Raw genomic sequence first — 11019 nt, forward strand, 5'->3', positions numbered from 1 at the left:
AATTTATAAATACAATCTTACATTGCTCCAGTGAGGGTTTGTGTTTTAATATAATATAAAATATCTTGGATGTTGATGGTTTCTAACAGAAACCATCAAGTAGTAAAGAGCAATAACCAACTACCACCACCAAACACACACACACATTCAGATGGATTCATAATCTTAGTAAAACCAGATAAGTCTGGCATGCTCAACATTGTCCACAAATGGAATATACACTACAGTCAAGAAAGCAGATACTGAACAGGAGTGGACAGCTTCTTAGTGATAAAACTACACAGAATAAGTGAGAGTGAGTATCTCACTTGGGAAAATGATGACAGCACACTCCCACCCATCCCAAACCAAAAAGATTGACAGATGAAAAACATGTATCAGAAAATATTGCACCCAGGCAAAACTTCTCCCAAATCCATTATTCAGCATTTGAACAAAACAATAAAAATATGAGCTTATGATACTATAAAACTGATGATGCAGCAGTAACCACAGGCATGATAAGAGAAAAAACACTGAAAGGAAATGAATTATCTTGTATAAAGAGATTCCCTCTGGCCTCTAGCAAGTACATGCTAATATTTTTGATTACCACAATATAAAAGGGAAATTTTATGTCATGATTTTTTTTTTATTGAAAATTAGTCAAAATCCCAAGCCAGTAAATTTGAAAAAGATGTTGATGTCCCAAAGCAGCAAAGTGTTCACGGAAAACTATCTAGCAAATACCAGGAGTGTATTCTAGGAGGGCCAAGAGGAAGTTTTCTGTACTGTTTTAGCCCTAATGTACTTCATCAAACATTTTATCCTGATTCAGCACACTTGACCTAGAGTATCAACTGGATCAAACTTGTAATGCTTCATTTTAGCTTTAGAATAAAAAAAAAATACCACTTTTTATTCTAAATTAAGAAGAAAGTGTATGAAAAATAATTTTTGAGGAAATTATGTTTAGAGAAATAAAATATATTCAATATTTGAAATGACCATTATATGTACGTACACTGTTCTACAAAAAAATTCAAAATAAAAATATGCTTTTATCTGACTTATTTATTTTCAGGACATATGATACTGTTATACCAAGAAGCATTCATGAGCCACAAAAGACCAACCAGGAGCCAATTCTGATGTAATCACATTAGGATCTTTAAGCTTGAGCTTTAGTCAAACAGCCTTTTCTGACACAGCAGAACAAAACAAGGTACATATCTGATTGGTGGTCCATTATGACCATTAACATAATTGGTTGGTGCTGGGAGCCAAACCATAAACTTAACTTCTGATTTTCTGCTTATTGGTGGTTGTTAGTAAGTGAAATGTCAGGGTCAGGCTTATAACCTGGAGGTGTAGATTTGTTGGGGAATAACCTGAAAAGTGGTGCTAGACACAGGTTTTGTTGGGGTAAGTGGTGTTAGATACAGATGTTGTTGGCAGGTAACCTGGAAACTGAGGCTAGGTACTGGCTTGTTAGTTAATTAAGATTTAACCTTAGGTCAGATTTTCTAAGATGAAATCTGAACCCAAAAGTTCTGGTCTTTCGTTCCCTCACCCTCTTTCTCTGGTAACTAGAAAGCCAAATCATGGGGCTTCCTGGAGGTACTTTGTTATCTAGGTTTTGGAGGTACTGAAAATGACTCTTTATTACCACAAGTTGAATAGTCTCAAGTCTCTCTTACATTGAATAAGGCCCTATCTAACTTTGGCCATTTATCTTTTGACTATCTGTCAAATGTTCAACATAGAAACAAGATTTTTTGGGGGGTGGGGGTGGGTGATGAGGACTGTGCATAGTCTTTGTCTTTTTTTTTTTTTTTTTACTGTATTTAGCCCATTCTGTTTGTACTATCTCTGGCATGGAGCCTAGAGGTTCTTGGAAGTGAAAGAATGTTATCTTATAACATAACCAGTATGACTCATTTAATTTAGGCCTGGATATATTAGTGACCAGAAAAGACTAGACCATCATATTTTAGAGGGTGTCCGGGTTGTCATCAACAAGTCATCGTGATGTTCCTGGGACTTGGGTAAGGGCCCCATCAGTGGGAAACAGAAGGCATTCCTGATACTGAGTTTTTCTCCTGCTAGTCAGGGTCTTCAACTGCAAACAGGTGTGTGATTTCACACTGAAATCTTGTGACCTTCAGGGTGGTTGGGGGTAAGGATGGGGTACCTTTTTCATAGAGAGCACAATGTTTAGGCCAAACAAAGCCCCTTGGACAGCTTTGATGTCATCTAGCAATTGGGAATTCTCAAACTCATTGATTACCTCTGCGTATATGTTAAGAATAATGGGAGGTGATATTCCAAACACGACTTTAAAAGGAATAAGTTCCATCGAGTAAGTGGGGTTTCATACTCTGTAGCAAGCAAAGGAATGGAGACCAATTCAGTCATTGCCAGTCTCTTAGGTCAATTTAGTTAAGGTCTCTTTTAGGGTTTTGTTTATTATCTTTACCTGTCCTTAACTCTGGGGTCTATATATACAATAAAGTTTAAAATCAATCACCAAAATATTGACTAATCTCTGACTTACCTCAGACACAAAAGCTGTTCCACTGCCTGACCCTATCATCTGAGAAAGCCCATTTTTTGGCAGTATACCCTCTAAGAGTTTCTTTGTCACTGTGAATGTAGTTTCGAGTTTGGTGGGGAAAGCCTCAGTCCAACATGAAATGGTATCTATAATCCCAGTAAACATCTATCTCCAGCTGCAGGCAAGAGGAGGATAACAGACTTAGGCTTGGAAGGCAGCCTCTGTTGGCTTTTCTAGTTTTACCTTTGTGAATTCTGTGTCTCTGCAGGCTCTAGGCTTTGTGTCTCTGAACCTATTATTGGGGTTCTTTTTAGCTGGCAAGCTTTCTTGACAATCTTAGTTATCTTTGAGATGGCATCTCTAATTCTGATATTAGCATGTTGTATCAAATCTTATATTCTCTGTACATCTCTGGTGGAAGAGCGGTGGATCTTCTGAAGTATGTGAAGTTCTATTTCTTCTGGCACAATGGATTTATATCATCCATCATAATATTGGGACATGGGCAAATTTCTAGCCCAGATTATGTCATCTTTTGAATACTTAGAGTGGTCAAGGGATATAGGATATCCTGAATCCAGGAAAGTTAAGAGCAAGAGAGGTCCGATTTCTAGGACAGCATGCTAGGCTGTTTCATCTGTCTTATTTTGTCCTCTAAAACTGGGCCTTTTCCTCGCTGGTGTCCCAAGCAATGGGTGATAGCCAGCTTTTTAGATCCCCATAGTGTTTTTAGTAGGGAGAGAATTTTTGGTCTTCCCTTTGGCTGTTAGAAGGCCTCTCTCCCTAAAAGTAGCCCCAAGGCACAAGCAGTAGCAAAGGCATACCAGTGATCTATATCTCTGGTCTTTTCTCAATTCTAACACGTTGATTGGAGCTGTCAGTTCAGCTTTTTGGGCTGACATACCTGTGGGGAGTGTCTTCACCCATGTGTTTGCGACCACTGCTGACCCAGAATACCTCTTTCCATCCTGAATGAGGCTCTTGTCATTGGAGAACCATCAAAGGAGTATCCTGAAGATCTGATATGGCCCCATGAATGTAGCCAAAAATGTCCAAGTTGTCATGTAGAGGTTCATTGAGGTCTGCATTAGATAGCAGGGTGTCTGAGTTTAGGGCATCTGGACCCTGAAAGGTTATACTAAAGATATTTAATAGGAGAGACTGATAATGAGTTATTCTGGAATTGGCAATGGTCCTATTTTGGCCCAGTGACAGTTTGTCAGCAATTGTAACAAAGAGGACCATGACTGTGGTGATGTGCTAATGGGGATGAGGTGCAGTCTCTGCAACTGAGTCTCATATCTCTAATACATGAAAAAGCAGAAAGAGCTTAGTTACTTCTGGCAATTGTATTGCTGATGTAGGAATTCTATTCTGGCCTCCAAGAGGGGCCTTGATCTTTTCTTACTGTATATTCCCTAGCTGGGCCTTCTTAGTGGAGGCTAAATTTCCCAGATTCTGTCTCCTCTAAGCATTTTTTGTTTACTTTCTGCTGCCACTAGGAAATAATTCATATACTGTTCAAGAGACTTTATCTTCAGGTTTTAGCATGATAGAATGTTAAGCTCTATTATCAAAAAGGAAATTAGTGGGTTTCTCTTCTACTTTTAGGGTTATCCTTTGCATCTTTTAAGGTCATAGTTTGAGTAGGCATCCTTCTGGAAGACATTTTCCAGCCCAATGCCCCCTCCCATTTTTAAATTATAAGCGCATTGGTTCTTAACCAATTGGGCATGTTCTTGATCCTTAGGGACCTCTTTATTCTCTGGAAGTCATGTTTTAGGTGTTGTCAGATTGCAAGTCTGTTGGATTTGCTTTTTCATATGTATGTATGTATGCATGCATGCATGTGCGTGTTTGTTTGTTTTTCTTTTTCTACCCTCCACTGCTTATTTTCTTAGTAGTCTTAACCTGTTGGAGTGTGTACTTTCCTTTCCTTTCCTCGCCTCGCCTCGCCTCGCCTCGCCTCGCCCCGCCCCGCCCCTCCCCTCCCCTCCCCTCCCCTCCCCTCCCCTCCCCTCCCCTCCCCTCCCCTCCCCTCCCCTCCCCTCCCCTCCCCTCCCCTCCTCTCTCCTCCCTTCCTTTCCTCTCTCCTCTCCTCTCCTCTCCTCTCCTCTCCTCTCCTCTCCTCTCCTCTCCTCTCCTCTCCTCTCCTCTCCTCTCCTCTCCTCTCCTCTCCTCTCCTCTCCTCTCCTCTCCTTTCTTTTTTTTCCTCTTAATATCTGGTTTTGTCTAATCAATGAAAGCTAGAGCTAGTGCTGTTTTCGATTTTCTATGGCCCTCTCTAAGAAAGATGCAGGGCTCTTATTTTTTTTTTTTTTACTACTATCTTATTTATCTTTGGGCAAATTAGTGGGTGCCTTACATATGCTTTGAGAGCTGCCAACAGAGAATGGCAGATTTAAGATACTTTCCTTACATTTAAATGCTGTTAAAATCTCAATCTGGGTGGATTATAGGAAATTCAGCATTAATACCTGCTTGGGTACTGGTGGGGCCACTGTGGGACCAAGAACCAGTTTTCTGGAGTCTGGAATAAATGTTGGCAATCATCCCAAGTGGGCTACTGGATAAAGAGGACTGTCTCTAAAAGATTGATTAAATCTCAAGGGTTGTCTGAATAAGGGAAGTTCTGAGTTTTCCAGCTGTAAAAGTAACTAGTGGCAAAGGCCAACCATGGCAGGGTAAGTTTCTTTAACCATCGACCAGCCCAGATGTTCTAAAGCAAAGGAAGACAGACTTCAGCTATTAAGTCAGCCTCTGTTGGCTTGTATGCCTGTAATAGTTCCTCCATTCACTGCCTACGGTGGGGCTGCCAGTGGCAGAGCTGTGTGCAGCAGAGTTACCTATGGCAGCTGCCATTTACCCTGAGAGGTTGAATTAGGTGGTGGTGGAAACACCACTAGTGTGCTCTTCTAGTGCTAACTAGAAAGTAACACTTCTAGTGCTCTTCATTGGGGGACCAAGTAGAGGGATAGTGTAGGAGTAGACATGTGGTCTGCTGTCTCCTCTTTTGTACCCATAGGCTTTCTGCTAGCCAACGCAGAAACTTCTGCCTATTGTCTGGAAAGAAAAAAAGTTTAACCAAGAGTATGGGTCCTCTAGGGGGTTTTGCCAGATCATCACATAAGGTATTTGGTCTAGGTGGCCAAATTTGGCTTTGAAAACAAATTTCTTGATCCCTTGGATCAATCCCAGGTCAAAGGATTCCTCCAGTGGTCAGCCAGGTTTAAAATGAGTCAGCCATGGTCATTCCATCCTGCAAAGTGTGGTAAGTTTATCTTTCTTAATGGTTACAGATTCTGTCCCCTAGGTTTAAGATGCTTAAAATGGCTCAGAACCAATTTTAATGTAATTGAAGGTGCCTATTCCATGTTAGTCCATCAGTCAGAATGTCACCCAGTAATGAGAAACAGATAAGAATAAACACAAACCTAAGAAAGATTGTCTCTTCTGTAAGAAAGGAATGAGAAATAATGAGAAGATGGCACTCTCACACATCTTGATCTCTCAATACTCTTTCATATTCACTCCTCTCTCCCTTCTTCTCTCCTCTCTATCTTTTTCTCTTCTTATTTTTCTCCTTTTCTTTCTCTTACCCATATCAATTATCTCTTTTATCTGTCAGTTATTTGATACAGAGAGTCACTCTGCAGCCTAGGATGGTTTCAAGCATGCCATACATCATACTGGCCTCAAACTCACAGCAGCTCTTGTACCTCAGCTTACTGAGTAGTAGATTGCAGTTATGATCTACCTCACTTAGTTGCTTCTCCAAAATATTCTCTGTATATTCTGTTCTAGCCTCTAAAATTCAGCTTAAATTTTATTATCCTAAATATATTTTTTCTGATGTCTTCATCAAATAGCTCCAGTGTTGCAGAGGAGTTTTAATCCACCAACATGGCTACTGTGGCAAGGGATCACATCCATAAAACGTCTAAGTTGTAATGAACAGGCTGTAATGCAGACACACAGTGGATTATGGTATGATCTGGCTGGAATATAGACACACCCTTAATATACCTTTAATCCCAAATAATGCAAGTAAGGTATATATAGAAGATATGTATATATATATATATATATATATATATATATATATATACACACACACACACACACACACACACACACACACACACACACACATATATATATATATATATATATATATATATATATGTGGTATATATAGAAGGAAGCAGCCATCTTTTAAAGAAACAGCTAATTTATGGACATAAAGAATGATGAAGCAACAAAATAAATCAGAGATAGCATATGAACAACTCTAAAGAGACAGAGAAAAGCTAGGAAACTTAAGAGACCAGCACAAACACACACACAAACACACACACATACACACACACACACACACACAGAGGGAGAGAGAGAGAGAGAGAGAGAGAGAGAGAGAGAGAGAGAGAGAGAGAGAATGTCAACTTGGCACACAATCTAGAGAGTCATCTGGGAAGAAACAAAATCAATTGAGAAAATTCTCCTGTAAGATTGACTTGTAGGTTATGGAACTTTTTTTAAATAATTATAAGTGATTGATGTGGGATGACCTAGGCAATTCTGATTAGTGTCACTCCTGGGCAGGTGATCCAGGTAAGTACAAGAAGGCAAGATGAACAAGACATCGGAAGATAGCACTGGAGTTCTCCATGGTCTCTACTTTCATGCCTGCCTCCAGGTTCCCACTTTGAATTCATGCCTGGCTTCTGGAGATGATGAACTCTAAAAAGTAAAGTGAAATAAACAATTTTTTTTGCCATGTTGCTTTTGGTTTTGGGTTTTATCAACACAAGAGATACCTATCTAGGACACATATTAATTCCTTCTTCATATAACATCTTCTTACAGGCTGTTTATATAGAAAGCACTAACAAATAATATTAATTTCATTTTACTCAGCACTAAGTTTCGGTATATGTCAAATTCTGTGTGTTTGAATAAGAATGGTCACCAAGGCTACATATATTTGAGTTTTTTGGTTCATAGTTCATGGAAGAGTTTAGAAAGATTTAAGAAGTGTAGTCTTGTTAGAAGAGTTATGATATTGATGGTGGGCTTTGAGGTTTCAAAAGTCCATACCATACAGAATTTGCTCTCTCTGCCTAGTGCTTGTGGATCAGGATGTAATTTCACATCTATTACTTCAGCACTATGTCTACATTTCTACTCACATGATACTTATTATTATAGTCATGGACTGCCTCTTTAAAACTCTAAGCCATCTATAAAATATGGCTTCTATAAGCTTCCTAGATTGTGGTGTAGCCAAGTCAGTTATTGTCTGTTTACTTACCAGTGATGATACCCCATAATCTTTGGAATGTGAGAAACATGGGACTAAATGTTACTCTATAGTGGATATGTGAGTGGCACAAAACTGACATGTAATTAATCTGCCTGTAACCCAGAATTTTCTATGCAGTGGAATTATTTGAATTTTATAGTTACTTTTACGTGGTTGATATATGTTTACCAAATCAATAATTGTCATACTTATATCATTGTCTAGCATTATTCTGCAAAAGTATTAATTGTTGGGGTCCAGAATTTGCCTCAAAAATTACACAAACAACCAATCTCAGTCAAATATGGATAATTTACTGAGGATACGCTCCTGGACAGGTCGACAAGGGGTATGGTTCAGTTCCGGAATCTGGATTCTGTTTCTGAATAAGATCCTACAGGGTTTGTAAGTCCAAAGTACATAAATGTCTGTGCCAAGTTATTTCACTATTCACAATTTAGGGAAAGGAGAATTTCCTTGTGAACATGTTGTTGTACATTTATCTTGTTCCCATTGGTTGGAGTACATCAACTATGGTTGGGGACTTACCTTGTCTGATATTCATGTTCTAACTTGTCTACCAAAACCGGGCCTTGTCTGACACTTATCGTAATGAGCCAACCAGGATGTCACTTCCCCACCTCTTATAGATAGACATCTTTCTGCCAAGCACGATGTGAGTTTTCTGGAAGGTTTTGGGAACTTAAACTTTACTAGAATACTACTTCATTCAGAAATAATTTCTTATATTGGTGCCGGTATCTCTCTAATGCTGTGGTCCATCCCAGGGACAGCTTATAAAGGTAGATATCATAAGAGTTTATACATAGGTGCAGAAAGTGCTGTTGAGTAGTTGGTTTGAGTCCAAGCTTATTGTATGCAACTATATAAAACAGTTCTACAGACTTCTATTATGATTGGTTTCCAAGGGCACAGAGCATAGCAGAATATGTAATCAGTCTTGACATTAGAAAGATTCCTAGTTACAACAGAAAAATACAAGAAAGTTTCTTTATAATGGCAGGCTAATCAGGCAACTCTTTTCTAGGCCTTAACATTTCATCTAGGCCTTAATATTTTAGCTATGTCTTAACACTTTACTTAGATCTTCACATTTTACTTAGGTCCTAACATTCATATTGCATCAATATAACTTAATGAGGAAATGTGTTTTCTTAACCAGTAGAGTAGAATTATCCCCTTGTTTCCCAATATATCACTTATGGACAGAATTATAGTCTTATTAAAAAATACTTAATAGTAAACTATATAAGTCTTGTTAAAATTCAATTTAATACACTGTTAAAAGTAGAGTGATGCACTACTCATTTCTTCATAATTAAATTATATTGAATATTATCCTGTTATTAATTTTTTAATGTGTGTGTGTTTTACCAGTATATTCTTATCTGCACCACTTGTGTGCATGTTGCCTGAGGTGACTAATCAGCACATCAAATACCAGGAAACTTAAATTATAGGTGGTAGGGAGACACCATGTAGACTGTGAGAATTGAAGTGATATACATTGGAAAAGAAGATAGTGTTATTATCTGCTGGGACATGCATCTAGCCCCATATCCACCACCCTACTTGAGTAAACCTTATATGAAACATAGTTTATAGGAGTAGTTAATCCATATTAATTATACTATCTATTTAACTTGTATATTTTTATATTAAAAGAGTACTATTTAAATAGACTAGTTTTACTTATATGAAGTAAAAATACAATGGGTCTTGTTAACTATTCAGACTACTTGAATTCTCTATAGAATATTTGAACCTCATTAAGTTTGAACTTCACATGTCATAGTAGGAAAAATTTTGTATAAAAAATAAATAATGAATTAACTATTTAATATGGCTATTGTCATGAATTAAATAGTAGAAATGTTTGCCTTAGTATTTATTTTTACATTTATATATTTATATGTGCTTATTAGTACTATTGTTTGTTTGTTTTACTTTAGTTTTTCTCTTGTTGTGGTAGAATGTTCTGACCTTACCCCCAAAGAAATTTGTAAAGGAGAGTCTGTATTATTTTATACTTCATCAGGATGGTGAAATGAAGGAGTTTGTAGGAACTGATTATATCATGTCCACACCAGAAAGCAGAGAGCAATGAAGAAATGCATGCACACAAGTGCTCAGTGCTTCTTTCTAAACTTATACAATCAGGGATCCATCAGCTGAAGAGCAAGAGTGAATGGTATTGTTTATCTGTGGTCAGGACTTCCCATATAGATTATCATAATAACATTATACTTCACAGACATTCTTAGAGATGCTTCTTCCAGAGAGCTCTAAACTGTCAATTTGACAATGAAACCTAGACTTCACTATGCACATGGGGTGTGTGTGTGTGTGTGTGTGTGTGTGTGTGTGTGTGTGTGTTGGGGGGAATTTACCAGTGACTGGTGGAAGTCAGAGGATAACTTACAGATGACAGCTCTCTCATTGCACCATATGGAATCAGAGACTCTAACTCAGGTATTTAGAACTTATGCTGAGAGTATTTACACACAATTATCATTTTGGCCTTTAATCTTAGTATTGTTATGCAATTGTTCACTACTAGGTGTACATCTATTTTGTGATGCTCACCAAACATAAACTAATCTCTGTGTTCTATCCCATCCAATGCCAAAAATAAGGAAAAAAAAACATTAAAAAATGATAAAATATTTTAAAATGATAAATCTGTGCAGATCAAGATAAGGATTATGAGAAAAAGTTGATTAAAAATATGGATAAATATAATTTTTAAATTTGAAGAATTTTATAACAAATGGAAATAACTAGTTGTGAGACTATGCCGGGGCCTAGCAAACACAGAAGTGGATGCTCACAGTCAGCTATTGGACAGGGCTCCCAATGGAGGAGCTAGAGAAAGTACCCAAGGAGCTAAAGGGATATGCAACCCTATAGGTAGAACAACAATATGAACTAACCAGTAAACCCCCCCTCCCCCGCAGAGCTGTTGTCTCTAGCTGCATATGTATCAGAAGAGGGCCTAGTTGGCCATCAGTGGAAAGAGAGGCCCTTTGGTCATGCAAACTTTATATGCCTCAGTACAGGGGAACGCCAGGGCCAAGAAGTGGGAGTGGGTGGGTGGGGGAGTGGGTGGGGGAGCATGTGGGGGACTTTTGGGATAGCATTGGAAATGTAAATGAAATAA

Source organism: Mus caroli, unplaced genomic scaffold (assembly GCF_978045245.1).
Source record: "Mus caroli unplaced genomic scaffold, Mus_caroli_1 scaffold_1, whole genome shotgun sequence".
Taxonomy (NCBI): Eukaryota; Metazoa; Chordata; class Mammalia; order Rodentia; family Muridae; genus Mus; species Mus caroli.